The sequence below is a fragment of the Eublepharis macularius genome, chromosome 5 (assembly GCF_028583425.1).
Source record: "Eublepharis macularius isolate TG4126 chromosome 5, MPM_Emac_v1.0, whole genome shotgun sequence".
Classification (NCBI taxonomy): domain Eukaryota; kingdom Metazoa; phylum Chordata; class Lepidosauria; order Squamata; family Eublepharidae; genus Eublepharis; species Eublepharis macularius.
In genome coordinates, this window is record NC_072794.1 from 81,383,615 (window position 1) to 81,400,638 (window position 17,024).

The window sequence follows — 17,024 nt, forward strand, 5'->3', positions numbered from 1 at the left end:
TTTGGGTTGATCACCTCAGCTGGTATAATCCACAGTGGTTTCTTTTGATCTATAAATTTTTTATACTTTAGCCAAGTCAGCAATAAATTTCTTCTCAGATAGTGGTGCTGAAACATTGCATCCATTTTGTACTTATCGTACCACATATACGCATGCCATCCAAAAAGTTTGTTATAGCCTTCCAAAGTTAACAATTTATGATTGGCTAAAGACACCCATTCTTTTAACCAGACTAGACATATTGCCTCATGGTAAAGTCAAAGATCAGGTAATTGCATTCCACCTCTTTCCTTAGCATCACAAAGTACTTTCATCTTTACTCTGGGTTTCTTTCCTGCCCACACAAACTCCGATATTTTCTTCTGCCATTTTTCCAATTGCTTTTTGTCTTTAATGATTGGTATTGTTTGCATTAAGAACATAATTCTGGGCAGCACATTCATTTTAACTGTGGCAATCCGACCAAACCATGATAAGTTTAATTTATTCCATTTTATCATATCTCTTTCAATTTGTGTCCAGAGCTTTTCATAATTATTCTTGAATAGATCAGTATTTTTAGCTGTCACCTCTATTCCCAAATATTTAGTCTTGTGTACCACTTCACAATTTGTTAAATCACTCAGTTCCTGTTGCTTCTTCTTGGTCATATTCTTGGTTATTATTTTTGACTTCTTTTTATTTATAAAAAAGCCTGCCAAATCTCCAAATTCCTTAATTTTATGCAGTAGTCTTGGCAAAGTTTGTAGTGGATCTTCTGCTATAAACATCACATCATCTGCAAAAGCTCTTAACTTATATGAAGATCCGTTTATTTTTATTCCTTTTATGTTGTCGTCTTCTCTAATCTGCCTTAGTAATATTTTTAAGACCATAACAAATAACAATGATGATAGTGGACATCCTTGTCTTGTACCTTTCCTTATTTCAAACTTCTCTGTCAGGTCGTCATTGACACAGATTGTCGCTCTTTGTTCCTTATATATTGTTTTTACTGCTTCTATAAATTCTTTACCTAAGTCCATCTTTTCTATTGATGCGAACATAAAGTCCCAGTTCAAGTTGTCAAAGGCCTTCCCTGCATCTGCAAAGAAAAAGCCAAATTCTTTATCTGGTCGCTTGTCAAAATATTCAATGGCATTTATAACTAGACATGGGCACGATCTGAATTACGATTTCAAAAAGTCCCCGATTTTGGCATTTGCTCCATCGTGACTCAGCTAATCGGTTCTGTCCACGGCAACTGATCCAGCAGTCAGGAGTTTGCTTGTTTGGGACTTGATCGGATATATCGGTTTCTGTTCGGAATTGCAGACACTCAGGCACCAGTGATTAATTCCTGGGGCAATGGAGTCAGGGGGGGAATGAGCTGTCTGGAATGACAGGCCCCACACTGGAATGACGGCCCCTGGGTCTGTCAGAAGGGCTCTGAGACTGGAATGATGGTCCCTGGGTGACAGTCACGGGCCTGTCATTCCAGTCCCAGAGCCCATCTGGCAGACCCAGGGGCCGTCATTCCAGTGTGGGGCCAGTCATTCCAGTCCCAGGCCCCTTCTGTCACACTTAGGGGTCGTCATTCCTGTCAGGGGCCTGTCATTCCAGTCCCAGAGCCCTTCTGGCAGACCCAGGGGCCGTCATTCCAGGTAGGGGCCTGTCATTCCAGTCCCAGACCCCTTCTGTCACACTTAGGGGTCGTCATTCCAGTCAGGGGCCTGTCATTCCAGTCCCAGAGCCCATCTGAGACACCCAAGGGCCCTCATTCCAGGTAGGGGCCTGTAATTCCAGTCCCAGAGCCCTTCTGAGACACCCAGGGGCCGTCATTGTACTCAGGGGGCTGTCAATCCAGTCCCAGAACAGTCTATCTGGGCCCAGAGAGTTTCCTTCAAAATCCATTCCACGTTTTCTTTGCACCTTTTTTTCCCCTCTAATGTGTTTCAATGGAGCCCATGCAAGTCTATGGGCATTCCAGGTTCTCATTATTTCCAATGGGCATTCAAGCCTCTCTCATTATTTTCAATGGGCAATTCTGTCATTCGTTTTAGTACATCCCACAAGGGGCGCGTGAGCAAGCCAGCCACCCCTTGTCCTGGGGAAAGGCAAAAGGCAGCGCGGGAGGCTGGGAGGCCACCTGCACCATTCGCCTTTCCCCAGGACAAGGTGTGCGCCGGCAAGCTGGCCGCCCCTTGTCTTTCGGGGCAGGTGAACGGCGCAGGCAGCCTCTGAGTCACTCGCGCTGCTGCCAGCTCCGCAGTGCACCGGGACAGCCGGCTTGCTGAGTGGGCGGGAGCGACTCAGGAATGCACACGCGCGCGCACTCAACAGCCTGACTATGGTTGCTCTGGGCGCTGGCCTCCCCGATTTCCAATTTTGGATACGATTTTGTACTGGAAACGAGACTTGATCGCTTAGAATCGGGTACCTGTGTTCGGCGGTGGCGCGGAATCACGATCAGCTAAATCGGGATTATTTTTTGGATCGTGCCCATGTCTATTTATAACCACTCTCAAGTTGTCTTTTAGTTGTCTGTTTGGTAGGAATCTAGCCTGGTCCTTTCCTATAAAGTCCATTAGCCATATTTTAAGTCTCTCTGCTAATATTCTTGCCAATATTTTATAGTCATTATTTATAAGCGAAATTGGTCTATAATTTTTCACATCTGTCAAATCTTGTGATTCGTTCAGGATCAGAGCAATGCTCGCTTCATTCCATGTATCTGGAAGCCCTTTTCCTTGAAGTATATCATTCATTATATTTTTTAATATCGGTACAAGGTCTTCCTTCATTACTTTATAAAATTTAGCTGTGATCCCATCCAGTCCTGGTGCTTTTCCGATCTTTGCTGCTTCTATTGCTTGTATAATTTCTTCCTCTGTTACTGGAGCATTCAGTCTCTGCTTCATTTTTTCTGATATCCTTGGTAAATCTGTTTTTTGTAAATATTGGTCTATTTCTTCCAAGTTTACTGCCTTCTTTTGAAATAATTTCGCATAATATTTGTAAAAGGCACACTTAATTGTTTGCTGGTCTTTCAATTCTTTTCCTTCTTCCATTATCCTATTAATAATTTTCTTCTCTTTTTTCTTTTTCAATTGCCAGGCTAGGTACTTTCCTGGTTTGTTTGCTCCTTCAAATGATTTCTGCTGAAGTGTCTTTAATTTCCATTCTAGTTCTTTGTTACTAATGGCTCTTACTTGTTCCTGCAGTATTTTAATCTCTTGTTTTATTGATTTTTTCCCAGGTTTTTTCTTTAACTCCTGTTCTTTTTTATATAGTTTCTCCTGTATCTCTTGCCACTTCTCTTGCTTTCTTTACTTATCCTTATTATTTAATGAAATTAAATTTCCTCTTATTACTGCCTTGTATGTGTCCCATACCATCTGGGTTGAAACTTCATTGTTATTATTTATTCGAAAAAATTGCTTGGTCTCTTCCTTTAAATGTTTTATATTTTCCTGATTTCACAATAAATCTTCATTTATTCTCCATCATAATTTTTTCCGGCCCATTATAGTTTTCCATAGTATTGGGTTATGGTCTGAACTCACCCTTGGCAAAATTTCCACTTTTTTTGTCCATAAAGCTAGTTCTTTCAATGTTCAAATCATATCTATTCTTGAAAAAGATGCATGTCTCGCGGAGTAGTATGTAAAGTCTTTACCTTTAGGATTTTCTCTTCTCCACACATCCTCCAACTTTTCTTGCTGTACTAATTCAAAAAATACTATCGGTAATTTCCAAGATTTCTGCTTGCATCCCTTTAACTTCCTGTCCATTTGTAAATCCACCACACCATTAAAGTCTCCAGCCATTATCATTTGGTCATATGAGTCTTGATCCAATTTCTCTATTATTTCTCTGTAAAACTGGTCTTTTGCGCCATTGGGTGCATATAAACCTATTATCAGTGGGTTTTTTGCATTTACATTAATTTCCACAGCCAGATACCTTCCATTCTGATCTTGAAAAATTAATTTAGAGTCTATATCTTCTTTGATATACACCACCACTCCTTTTTTCTTTTGTTTTGACGATGCTGCATATTCTTTTCCTAATTGTTTATTTTTCAAATATTTGATATCTTGATCCTTAATATGTGTTTCTTGTAGACAAATTATATTACAATTTTGTTTCTTTAGCCAGTGAAAAATTGCTTTTCTCTTTTGGGGTGAGTTTAATCCATTTACATTCCACGATAGTAATCTGTATCCATTGTGTTACATTCTTAATAATCTGGGAAAGTCCTCTAAATTTTCTTCAAAAAACTTTTCCATCTGTTCTCTTGTCTTGATTATAACACTTAGCCCATTAAAATAAAAACTTAGTCCTTCCGGTAACTCCCATCTGTATCTGATATTCTTTTCTCTTAGTTTTTGGGTCAGTTCCCTGTATTTTTTCCTTTCTTGGAGAATCCTTTTTGGCATCTCTTTCATTATCTTGATCTTGTTTCTCTCCACTGATAAGGGATCTACAAAATGCCTTTTGATAATTTCCTCTTTCATTCTTTTTGTTATTAATTGCACAATAATATCTCTTGGTATCTTCTTTTGTTGTGCATAAGCTGAATTGATTCTGTATACTAGATCCATGTTTGCTGTTATTTCTTCTGGTTCTTTGTCTAAAAATCCTGCTAGAATTTCTGTCATTTGTTCCTGTACACTTTGTCATAGATCCAGAGGAGTTAGCCATGTTAGTCTGTAGTAGCAAAATCAAAAAGAGTCCAGTAGCACCTTTAAGACTAACCAATTTTATTGTAGCATAAGCTTTCGAGAATTACGTTCTCTTTTTCAGATACATGGAAGGCAAAAGGAAACTGGCCAAATATAGAGGAGGAGAGAGGGGGATGGGGGGAAGGAGGAGAGGGGGGATGTAAACAACTCCTTTGATATGGAGATGCAGACAGCTCCTTTTGGTGTGGGGATCAGTTTGCTTGTGTAAAGATTCAAAGGAGTTTGCCGTGTTAGTCTGTAGTAGCAAAATCAAAAAGAGTTCAGCAGCAGCCGAATGGAGAGGAAATCCATCAACCTCATGAAGAAACTGGCACAAATACAAACAGACATCATCTTTCTTTCTAAATGCAAAAAACTGGACATTCTACCCAAGGGACTGTGTGTGAGGAACCCATTGAAATCCACTTACTACACAGACTACAGTGAGAAACTATGCAACACCTTATCCAGGAAACTCTTAATTCACCTCATTGGACTGATGTACAGCAAGCAACAATGGATCAAGCAACAGATCTCTGAACTAGACTCTTCCATGAAAAACAATCCCTCTGCACAGACCAGGAACTGGCAGATGTTTACCAAAACCAGAGAAACTATTTATTGCACTCTATTCACTTAATTACAGAACAAGAAGGAGAAGAAATTCTCAAAACTCCTGCATGCAACAGGGAACAAGAACACTTTGGATCCACCAAGCAACATCATCAATCTCTCCAGCCACAAACTGAGCCCAGCAGAGGAATCTGTCCTCTCATGTGGACTATCTTTTTGCCCAACCAGACCCACACAAACCATACAACTTTGTGGAGACCTGGAGGCCTATTTTAGACGCCTAAGACTGAAAGAATTCTTCAGCTACTCTGCTGAACAAAACGATGAACAAAGCACTGAACAGACACCATCACAGCAACAATCACCCCCCCAACCCAGCAATATACAATCATCATTACAAAACTCCAGAAAAAAGAATTCCACATGGATACCCCCTGAGGGCCGCAACTCCTCATTGGACTTTTACATTGAATGCTTCCGTCGACGTACTCAGGCTGAGATAATTGACAAACAACAACACCTAAAGCAGAACCTCAGCCGTGCAGAAAGAGATGCCATAAACAGCCTCCAAAATAATTCTGGCATCGTAATCAAGGAAGCTGACAAAGGCGGAGCAGTTGTTATCATGGACAAACATAACTACATACACGAAGCAGAAAGACAACTCTCCAACACAACATTCTATAAAATACTACCTTCTAACCCCACGGAGCAATACAAAAGGGAACTCAATAAAATATTAAAAACACTCCCCATGGACATACAAGAATGCATCCATACGGACACACCCCAGGAACCACGACCAGGAAGATTCTACCTACTACCCAAAATCTACAAACCAGGTAACCCAGGACGCCCCATTGTTTCAGGAATAGGCACTATCTCAGTAGGAGTCTCAGGATACATGGACTCTATCCTCAGGCCCTATGCCACCAGCACACCCAGCTATTTACGGGACACCACTGACTTCCTCAGGAAAATACAGTCCATTGACAACCTACCAGATGACACCATCCTAGCAACCATGGATGTGGAGGCTCTGTACACCAATATCCCACATGCAGATGGACTGCAAGCCATACGGAATATTATCCCGGACAAAACCACAGCACACCTCGCCACTGAACTTTGTCACTTCGTACTCATTCACAATTACTTCGAATTTGGTGACAACTTATATCTACAGATTAATGGCACAGCCATGGGCACACGCATGGCACCAAAATATGCTAACATATTCATGGCGGACTTGGAGCAACGCTTCCTCAGCTCCCATCCACTGGAACCACTACTATACTTAAGATTCCTGGATGACATCTTCATCATTTGGACCCGTGGGAAGGAAGCCCTTGAGAGATTTCATCAGGACTTCAACAACTTTCACCCTACTATCAACCTAAGCCTGGACCACTCTACACAACAGGTACACTTCCTGGACACCACTGTACAACTACATAATGGACGGATAAATACCACCTTATACCGGAAACCAACAGACCGATACTCATATCTACATGCCTCCAGCTACCACCCTAAACATACCACTCGGTCTATTGTCTACAGCCAAGCCTTACGTTACAACCGTATCTGCTCCAATGCTCTTGATCGAGACTCCCACTTAAGAGATTTACAACAAGCATTTTTGGGGCTACAGTACCCACCAAATGAAGTGAGGAAACAAATCAACAGGGCCAGACTAGTATCCAGAAACAGCCTGCTCCAGGACAAACCTAAAGGAACTAACAACACCGCTGGTTGTCACCTATAGCTCCCAGCTCAAACCCATCCAACGTATCATCAGTGAGCTACAACCCATCCTGGAAAATGATACCTCTCTCTCAGAAGCCCTGGGTGGAAGACCTTTCCTTGCCTACAGACAGCCCCCCAACCTTAAACAACTTCTCACTTACAATCATGAATCGGCTAGCAGAGTCACCAGCACAGGTACCAGGCCCTGCAACAGACCCAGATGCCAGCTCTGCCCCTATATCTACCCAGGGAATACAATTACAGGACCCAATGGCATCAACTACACTGTCTCTGGCTCTTACAGCTGTTCATCCTCCAATCTGATATATGCTCTCATGTGCCAACAATGTCCTTCTGCTCTGTACATTGGACAAACCAGCCAACCTCTACGCAAAAGAATAAATGGACACAAATCTGACATTAGAAATGGAAACGTCCAGAAACCAGTGGGAGAACACTTCAATCTACCAGGACATTCCATCAAAGACTTAAAGGTCGCTGTAGTTCAACAGAAACCTTTCAAAAACAAAATCCAACGGGAAGCTGCTGAATTGGAATTCATATGCAAATTTGACTCTGTCAAGCTGGGACTGAATAGGGACTATGAATGGTTATCTCATTATCACAGGTAACTGATTTCCTTTGCAGAGGCGGGGTCAGGGGGAGTCCAGTGGCACCTGGCTTGGGCTTTCGAGGACCACGGTTCTCTTTGTCAGATGCATCTGGCGGGGAGGACTGTGGTTATCGAGGGCTTGTGCTGCAGTGCTGCTGAACTCTTTTTGATTTTGCTACTACAGACTAACACAGCAAACTCCTTTGAATCTTTACACAAGCAAACTGATCCCCACACCAAAAGGAGCTGTCTGCATCTCCATATCAAAGGAGTTGTTTACATCCCCCCTCTCTTCCTTTCCCCCTTCCCCCCCTCTCCTCCTCTATATTTGGCCAGTTTGCTTCTGCCCTCCATGCATCTGACGAAGAGAACGTGATTCTCGAAAGTTTATGCTACAATAAAATTGGTTAGTCTTAAAGGTGCTACTGGACTCTTTTTGATTGTACACTTTGTGTATCCGATTCTTGCATGCCCCTAAATCTTAGTTGCCTCTCCGTCGCTTTGCATTCCATCAGTGCCATTCTTTCTTGCATCACTTGGTTTTCCTGCTTTATACTCACTGATAAATCCTTGGTCTTCTGCTCTACCTCTTCAACTTTATTATTAGTTGCTTGCAATTCATTTTTTATTCCTTCTAAATTTTTCGCTAGTCCCGCTACCTCCGCCCTAATTGTGTCTTTCATATATTTTAAATCCTTTGCCAAAGTTTGATGCATTTTTTGCAACGATTGACTCAGTTCCTTATAGCTCTCTGTAACTTTCCCCCCCAATCCTTCAATCGCTGCATCCACTGAGGCTTGCCATTCCTTGTCTGCTTTCCCCCCCGCCATCGTAGGACTCGGGTTAGTGCCTCCCCATGTATCTGCTCTTTTCCTTAGATCCGTTTTGGCTTATTTTCTTCTTATCTTCTCACAATATATTTCCCTGTCTCTGGTTTAATAATTAAAAAATATTTTTTCTTAATTCCAAAATGTCGGGCGTTTTTTCTCTATGGTTTCCCTGCAGCTTCTCTATGATTACTGGCTTCGCTTCAAGCCTCACTTAAGATGGCGCACTTCCTGTTCCTGTAATCTTTGTAGTCTCTCGATGCTTCCTTTGTTTTGCTTCCGGGTCTTCTTTCTTCTACTCCGTCTTCTTACTTCCTGGCTTTTGCTGTCCTCTCTAGGCACCCAGTTGTCTCCTCCCTTGTTTACTTCCTGTCTCGCGATGTTTCCTCTAGCTCACACCTCCTCTCTCATGCTGGCTATCTCTCCTCTGACCGCAAGTATGTATAAACAATGCTTCTTATCACTTTTTTAATGCTTAAAACTTCACCAGCGACAAAGTTTTTAGTCAATAATTGTTCCTTGTTGTTTATTCTATTAGATTAAGCCTTTTTTTAAAAAAAAATTCTTGGTCTTTTCCCTCCGTTTCAATTTACAAAGTATGATAACGATCTTTACCTTTCAATGATTTTTCGGGTTGTCTCTGTTGTTTCCTTCGTTTAATGTTGGTCAAAGCTGTTGCTGAGACTTGGTTTCTGATGATCTTATGTCAATTAAATGACTCCTGAGGGACTGCAGAGTTAGTAGCTCCCCACCACCTTGAGGGGGCCTCAAGGTGGTGGGGAGAATCCTTGATTCAGAACTCCCCCCCTCACCGAGATCCCACTCTCTCGGGGTGTGTAGCGTTCAAGCCCAACTTCTCCCTGAAGTTGGGTCGGTAGCAGGCGTTCTAGCGCCTCGCTTTCCAAAAAACCAGTGCCTCGGACAGCCCAGATCTCTAGGCTCCTTCAGATCGCCATTAATTCCAAACCGGAAGTCCTGATCTGGCCATCTTGATTCATGCCGCAATTACTGTAATGGACTCTACATAGGTCTCCCCACAAAGTCAACTCCAGAGATTCCCATGGTTATTCCTGCTGTAAGAGCAATTTAAAAAGAAGCTGCCATCACAGGCAAAATATATCTTCATATTGTGCAAGGTTACAAATGAGTACTCATTTAATTTAGTCTTGGTCAAGCCCTGTGAGGAAAGGTTGAAGGAGCTCAGTATGTTTAGCCTGGGGAGGAAACAACTGAGAGGTGATATGATAAGCATCTTCAAGTACTTGAAGGGCTGCCATATAGGGGGTGGTGCAGAGTTGTTTTCCATTGCCCCAGAAGGCTGGACCAGAACCAATGGGTTGAAATGAAATCAAAAGAGGTTTTGGCTAAACATTAGGAAGAACTTCCTGACAGAGCAGTCCCTCAGTGGATCAGGCTTCCTTGGGAAGTGGTGGACACTCCTTCTTTGGAGGTTTTTAAGCAGATGGCCATCAGACAGCAATGCTGATTCTGTGAACCTAGGCAGATCATAAGAGGGGAGGGCAAGAAGGGTTACATCAGTGCTTAGTTCTCATGGCCCTTTCTTAAATGCCCAAGGTAATACTAATCACCACTTTTGGGTCAGGAAGCAATTTCCCCCAAACCAGTTTGGCCAGGGATCCTGATGGGGTTTTGCAATCTTCTGGGCATGTAGCAGGGGTTACTGTGTGTATGGGGGGAGGTAGTTGTGAATTTCCTGCATTGTTCAGGGGGTTGGACTAGATGACCCTGGAGGTCTCATTCAACCTTATGATTCTATGATTTTATGAAATTTCCCCCAGAACCTCAGAGCCAACAATGAATGACTGAGGGTGGGGGACTTAGTAGCTTGTTTCAGATGCTTAGCCCTGTTGGTTTGTAGCAGAAGAACAGCTTAGAGACCTAGTTGGTCTCTAAGGTGTTACTGGACCCAAATCTTGCACTTTTAGTAGCGTGTGCAGAATGCTGCAGCTTGTTTACTCTACGGAACTAGACAGAGCATGCATATCACTTCCATTCTGCAATCACTCCATTGGCTTCCCATTAGTTGCCGGGCTCAATTCAAGGTCAGGACTATCACATTCAGAGCCTTTCATGGCCTTATCCCCTCATATCTGTGTGACTGCCTCTCCTCCTATGTTCTGCCACTGAATCTTTGCTTATCTGAACAGAGTCTTCTGCAGATACCACCCTGCAGTTGTACAAAATCAACAGCTGCCCACACATGTGCTTTCACTGTGGTAGCCCCCCCCCTTTATGGAATGGCCTGCCTGAGGAGGTCAGGAAAGCTCCCACTCTCTTGGCTTTCTGCAAACTATGCAAAATTTAAGAGGGCTTTCTACTCAGATTATAGGGCTGTGTCATAAGAAATTGCTCAGAGAGATTCCTTGGTAGGGATGGGGACTACACATTACGCTATTGGGTACTATCATCTGATGTAGATATGTGCTTACTAGGGAGTTTACATGTTGCTAAATATGCCATGTAAATTAATTATGCTTTGTGTCAGAAAGATTTTATCTCTGCTCAGCTTTATGCTTGTTTTCAAATTTTCTGCTACCATACTCTATTTTATCTGTTCACTTAATATCCTAATTGTTGTTTATTATTGTACTTTGCTCAATGAATGTCCAAGCAGCCCTCAAAACTGTTGTTTATATTGTATTTCACTTGCAGTGTGCAATATGCCTTGGATCTCAGTGAGAAAGGCAGACTATAAATCTATCTATATATATAAAGACAAGTGTCCTGACTGACTCATCAATGCCCAGCCCAAACCTCTGGACCTAGAAGCGTGAAATTTGGGCAGGATGTTCCTTTTGTGGTGTACAGGCTCCCTAAGAAGGGATTTTAAGAAATTAGCCCGCTAAGGGAGTAAAAAGGGGTCAAACGTGTTTTCCCATAGGGATACAGCTTCCCTGTGTGGCTGGCAAGCTGCTCATCCCCCCCCCCCCACACACACACACCAACTGGCAACTCAGCCTCTCTGCCCTGAGGTCATTTGCATATGTGGCCTTGATTGGCCATCAGACCAAAATTCTAAACAGCAGGCAGGACACATGCAGTACTCAGGACACATTCAATGACGTCCCAGTCATTGAACGTGTCCGGAGGTAAAAAATATACCTCCCCTCTAGAATTGCCAGTTTCCTTGTGGGGCTTGGCTTTCCTGTGTGGCTGGCAAGCTGATGGGTCAGCTGTGGAACTGTGTTCTGAGGTAAAAATTATGTCAAGGAAACTGCAGACAGTTGAAGAAAGACAGTACAAGATTCCTGAAAAGGGATTTTATATAAAAGTCAGTATGGCAACTGAGTTTTTAAATGTTCATGGGGAGATGGTGCATGACCTTTCTAGGAGTCATTTCAATGTGAACCTCTCACATGAACCTGCCGAAGTGCCTACCACACCACCCCTCCCTCAGTCCAACTCCACCTCACACATCTTGTAGCCATCATCTCTTATTGCCACAAAGAAGCCTCCTGGCAGACGTCATGCAAGATACACCAATGCTAAAAGGAGGACGCAACTTAGAGATGCGGCAAAGAAATATGCACATCGTACTCCTCTGGTACACCTAGCAGTGGTGGCCAAGTACCAGCAAGTCCCGAGTCCAAGAGAATGGTGACCATCCCTGCAGGCCTGGGCACAGCAGTGATGACCCTAGCAGACCTAACAGCCACGATATACCCTGATATTGCCACTATCAGGGAGTAGTCCTTGGACAGGCTGTGCAAGTGTGCCATTCTGACCCCCAAGAATGACAAGGCTGCCATCATTAATGAAACACAACTTAACTCCCTCAAAGGGGCAGAAATGGAGTACAGATCTGTGGACTCAGTGGTGCAAATGGATGATGTGGTCCACTACCCTGTGGAGTTCCTCAGCATGCTCAACCTTCCTGGCTTCCCAGCCCACAAGCTTCTCCTCAAATTGGGGGCTCCAAAGTGAGGGAAACCACCAATGAGGTCTATAAAGAGGTCCTTCAGTAGAAAAATAAGGTTGTACGTATTTTTCACTTTATTTATTGCACTACAATCTTTTCCTTTTAAAAATCTCTTCAATAAATGTTACATTTCAAAATTCACTTTATCAGTTTTAGGCATCAACATGCTTCGCTTTATTCAAACACTTTTGTGAAGCTTGGGTACTATGCTATTATACTACAAAACCAACTCAACCGCCCCCCAACCAAAAAACGTTACACGCCCATAAATATTATAACTGGATTTAAAGTAGTTAAATACGGGCATCAAGCTAGTCTATATATATAAAGACAAGTGTCCTGACTGACACATCAACGCCAAGCTCAAACCCCTCGACCTAGAAGAATGAAATTTGGGCAGGACGTTCCTTTTGTGATGTAGAGGCTCACTAAGAAGGGATTTTAAGAAATTCGCCCCCTAAGGGGGTAAAAAGGTGTAAAATGTGTTTTCCCATAGAGATACAGCTTCCCTGTGTGGCTGGCAGGGTCCTCCCCGCCCCTGCCGCCAACTGCCACTCTTCCCTGAGATCATTTGCATATGCGGACTTCATTGGTCATCTCTCCAACATTCTAAATAGTATATACTTGCTATTGGGAGTCACTGAATGTATCCTGAGGTAAAAATACACCTCCCAGTCGAGTGTTGCCAATCTCCCTGTGGGACCTGGCTTTCCTGTGTGGCTGGCAGGCTAATAAGTCAGCTGTGGAACTTTGTTATGAGGTAAAAATCAAGCAAAGGAAACTGCAGACAGTTGAAGAAAGATAGTACAAGACTCCTGAATAGGGATTTTATATAAAAGTCCGTATGGCAGCTGAGTTTTTAAATGTTTATCGGGAGATGGTACACTACCTTTCTAGGGGCCATTTCAATGTGAACCTCTCACATGAACCTGCCGAGGGCCCACCACACCACCCCTCCTTCAGTCCAACTCCACCTCACACCTCTTGCAGCCATCACCTCTTACTACTGCCAAGAAGTCTTCTGGCAGATGTCGTGCAAGATACACTGACACTAAAAAGAGTAAGCAACTTAAGATGTGGCAAAGAAATATGCACGTCCTGCTCCTGCAGTGCACCAAGCAGCAGTGGCCAGGAAAGTCACCCCTAGGTACACAGAGCAGCAGAGTCTCTCTATGAGCAAAGCAATCCTGGAAGACAAGTAGAGAGGCGCTAACTTCCATGGAAGATCAAGGCTCACTCAGGCATGGCATATGATCCTTTGCCACCTTCAAGCTGCCTCTTAACCTCATGCATGCAGAAACACCCCTATTCAGCATCTCAAAACAAAGCAACATGGCCCAAGTGTTGTGGAACTGTAAGCTCATTGTTTGGGATGAGAACACCATGGCGCTTAAGGGGTGTTTTGAGGCACTAAGCATAACCCTCAAAGATGTCAGGGGCAATGAGAGAGTGATGCGGGGAGTCACAGTGCTGCTAGCTGGAGACTTCTGGCAGACTCTGCCAGTAGTCCCAAGGGGAACTAGAGCTTACAAGGTTACCATGTGTGTCAAGGTGTCATATCTGTGGCCCCTCATCAGAAAACTCTCACTAAGAAAGAACATGAGGGTCCACTTGAGAGGCGAGGTGTCCGCTGGGGAATTCTCTGAACTCCTACTAAAATTAGGGGATGCAGCATATCCTGAGTCCAAGGGAAAGGTGACCATCCCTGCAGGCCTGGGCACAGTAGTGATGACCCTAGCAGAGCTAACAGCCACAATATACTCTGATATCATCACTGTCACAGAGAAGTCCATAAACTGGCTTTGCAAGCGTGCCGTTCTGACCCCCAAGAATGACAAGGCTGCCATCATTAATGAAACGCAACTTATCTCACTCAAAATGGAGTACAGATCTGTGGACTCAGTGATGCAAGTGGATGATGCGATCCACTGCCCTGTGGAGTTCCTCAGTATGCTCAACCCTCCTGGCTTCCCAGCCCACAAGTTTCTCCTCAAAGTGGGTGCTCCAGTGATGCTGCTCCAGAACCTCAGCCCACCACAACTCTGCAATGACACCAAACTACGTGTGAAAGCCTCCACAGGACCATCATCGAGGCCACCTTGTTCACCGGCAGTGCTCGCGGGGGGGAGTCAATGTTCATACCATGCATACCACTCATACCATCAGAGAACCCCTTCAAATTCAAGAGACTGCTGTTCCCCCTCAAGGCCGACTGTGCTATGACGATCAAGAAGTCTCAGGGGCAGACACTGAAGGTGGCAAGAATTGACTTGAGGGAGGACTGCTTCTCACATGGACAGTTCTACGTGGCCTGCTCCAGAGTGAGCTCACCCAGCAGCCTGGTGGTCCTAGCACCTGAGGGGAAAATGACCATTGAGGTCTACAAAGAGGTCCTTCAGTAGAAAAAAAAAAGGTTATACGTATTTTTCACTTACAGAGAGTTACAGAGAGAATTACAGAGAGATGATCCCCCTTTGAAAGCAGCCCCCAAAACAATTCTCCAGGGGAACTGATTTCTGTGATCTTTAGATCAGTTGTAATTCTTTTTTTTTTTTAGATCAGTTGTAATTCTGGGAGATCTCCAGCCCCATGCTACCCTAAACTACATTGTGAATTCTGTGCTACATGCTTTATTCTGAGTAGAGATGGGCATGAACCAAACCCTCCCGAACCATGTGGTTTGTGGTTCATCAAATTTCACGAACCATGAACCACGAACTTTCACAAACCTGCCCCTGGTTTGCAAACCGGTTCATTTAGTTCATGAAAACGTCACATCTGGTCAGAAAATCATCACTTCTGGGCCAGCAGCAGGTCACTTCTGGGTCAGCAGAAGGTCTGCAGGAAGTCCATCCCCTGTTGCCTATGAAATGGATTGATTGGCACCAGGCTGTCTGCAATGACGAACCAAAAAATGAACCAAATGAACCAGCCTAAAAGTTCATGGTGGTTCGTCAGAAATGGGATCTGATGAACCGTGGTTCGCAAACCACGAACCGGCCTGGTTCATGCTTAATTTTGGTTTGTATTTCGGTTCGTGCCCATCTCTAATTTTGAGACATATGTACGCCTGATGACTATTGAGCGAACTCTTGATAGAGAGCTGCTGTAGCAGTGTGGTTAAGTGGTTGGGTTGTGGATCAGCACTCTGCTGGTTCAAATCCCACTACTGCCATTAGTTCAGAAGGTGGCCTTGTATAAGCTACTCTCCTCACCCCAGCTTCTTACCTGTATTGTAGGGATAATAACAACACTGATTTTGCTCACCACTCTGAGTGGGGCACTAATCTGTCTAGAAGAGCAATATATATGTGCAATTGTTGTTATTGGGACCATAGTGAACAGGAAGAGTGTGCTTAAGCCTTTCCCCTTGTGCCATTTTTCTGATTTATAACTAGTGCTGTGCATTATACATTTTTCAGGCTGAAAACACACATGGAAATTACTGGTTCATGTTATTAACATGATTGTCTGGAACAATAACACAAATCTATGATCCTTGGAAATTACAAAAACCCTCCCACACCAAATCTATATTGCTTTTCGGGTTTAGGTGCTTACCATCAGCAGATGTCTTGTTTTCCTTTGAATCACCAAATTTCCCAGGCAGTGGCCCAAGGAGGGAAGCACCTACCAACGCAAGCCAGACATAGAAGCTGACAAAGCTGTGAGTCTGGCAGGCTCCTTCTTTCTTCCCTTCTTTCTGAGGGCAGAGCTATTTTTAATGTTGAGAGTAGGATGGATAGGGTATCTTGTTCAAGAGTCCGTAGAATTGGACCTCTTGGCCCAATTGACTTGGAAATTGGAGGTTCTTTAGTGGACAGCAAGCTTTTAGTCCCCTGAAATTTTGGTGACATTTGATTGAAATGTCCTTCATCACTAATTTCTTGCCAAGATTTTATCTTCCCTTGAGAGTTTGGAGATACTTCAGGTTTATGTTGGAAATGTGAACAACATGAAGGAACATTTTATCATATGTGGTGGACATGCAAGAATGATAAAAAATGAACACTGGAGATTTTAAATATTAATATACAATTGAAACAAGAGCTTTTTCTTTTGGGATTAAGGGACACTCAGCTGGAAGCAAGTCATGGAACTTTGTTTTTATATATGGCAATGGCAGTGAGAATATTATACGTGCAAAAGAGGAAGAATCCAATATTGACTACCATAGAGGAATGGTTGGTAAAGGTGCGGGAACTCGCAGTGATGGCTAAACATACTTCACTGTTTAGAGAAAAGACAATACGTTCATTTATTGCTGATTGGAAACCCCTTATAGACTTTTTGCATGACATAATTTGCATAAAAAAATTTGATGATTAGCAGGTTTGATTAATAAGGAATTTGAACAATAGAAAAAAAGAGAGCTTTTATTTTTGTAAACATAGAGTAAGAGAAAATTTTGTAATGGTGCTTATATTTGTCTCAGAGAAAATTGGAAGCCTCCTTTTAGTTTGTATAGTTTTTTCTTTTTAAAATTTTTGTTATTTGTCTGTTAGCTATTTTTCTTTTATAAATCTTTAATATGATTAAATCAAAATCTTGCCTCATCCTAGGCCACCAAATGCTATTTTGCAGACTGCATCTTACATATATTCAGAAGATTCTAG